The sequence below is a fragment of the Rhinopithecus roxellana genome, unplaced genomic scaffold (genome assembly GCF_007565055.1).
Source record: "Rhinopithecus roxellana isolate Shanxi Qingling unplaced genomic scaffold, ASM756505v1 contig5164, whole genome shotgun sequence".
NCBI lineage: Eukaryota > Metazoa > Chordata > Mammalia > Primates > Cercopithecidae > Rhinopithecus > Rhinopithecus roxellana.
The window spans coordinates 7632-8918 of record NW_022143844.1 but is presented as its reverse complement, the minus strand read 5'-3'; the positions used below and the strand labels follow the sequence as shown (position 1 = coordinate 8918).

General features: G+C 41.3%; 1 non-coding gene across 1 annotated transcript; it reads left to right on the top strand.

Annotated features, from left to right (window-relative positions):
- Window positions 1-882: 882 nt before the first annotated feature.
- On the top strand, window positions 883-989 carry LOC115896126. The gene has a single exon (XR_004056084.1). It is a non-coding gene; the product is annotated as a U6 spliceosomal RNA (small nuclear RNA).
- The last annotated feature ends 298 nt before the right edge of the window (window positions 990-1287 follow it).

Sequence of the window (1287 nt, the reverse complement as noted above, 5' to 3'; positions counted from 1 at the left end):
GAACAACGTTGAAGCCGGGCACAGTAGCTCACACCTGTAATTGCGGTAGCTCATGCCTGTAATTGCAGCACTTTGGGAGGCCAAGGTGGGTGGATCACCTGAGGTCACAAGTATGAGACCAGCCTGCCCAACATGGTGAAATCCTGTCTCTACCAAAAATACAAAGATTAGCAGGGCATGGTGTTGCATGCCTGTAATCCCAGCTACTCGGGAGGCTGAGGCAGGAGAATTGCTTGAACCCAGGAGGCGGAGGTTGCAGTGAGCCGAGATTGTGCCACTGCACTCCAGCCTGGACAACAGAGCAAGACTCCGTCGAAAAAGAAAGAAAGGAAAAGAAAAGAAATCTCGTCTCTACCAAAAACAAAAAATAATTAGCCGGGCATAGTGGTGAGTGCGTGTAATCCCAGCTACTCAGGAGGCTGAGGCAGGGGAATCACTTGAAAGGTGGAGGTTGCAATGAGCCGAGATTGTGCCACTGCACTACAGCCTGAGTGACAGAGTGAGAGACCTGGTAAAAAACAAAATAAAAAAATAAAAAATAAAGTTGGAAGTCTCACACTTCCTAATTCTAAAATTTATTAAAAACCCACAGTGATCAAAACAGTATAGTCCAGCCTGGGCAACATGGCAAACCCCATCTACAAAAGATACAAAAATTAGCCAGGCATGGTGGCGCACACCTGTAGTTTCAGCTACTCAGGAGGCTGAGGTGGAAGGATTATTTGAACCCAGGAGGTTGAGGCTGCAGTGAGCCAAGATTGTGCCACTGTATTCCAGCCTGGGCAACAGAGTGAGACGTTGTTTCAAAAACACAAACAAACTGTGTAGTATTGGCATACAGATAGACATATAGAATAATGGAATGGAAAAGAAAGCCCAGAAGTGCCCATTTTGGCAGCACACGTACTAAAATTGGAAAGATACAGAGAAGATTAGCATGGCCCCTGTGCAAGGATGACAATCAAAAGTGAGAAATTATTTTAAAAAATTAAAAGAATACAGGGTCCAGAAATAAACTCTCATACATATAGTCCAATAGTTTTTAAATTAGGGTCCCCAGACTAGTCAGTGGAGAAAGGAGTTTTTTCAACAAATGATTTTAGGAAAACTGGATATCTACATGCAAATGAATGAACCTGGACCCTTACACTATACACAAAAATCAACTCTAAATGAATCCAAGACCTAAATGTAAGACCTAAAATGATAAAACTCTTTTTTTTCTTTTTCTTTCTTACCTTTTTTTTTCTTTTTTTTTTTTTTTTTTTTTTTTTTTTTTTTTTTTGA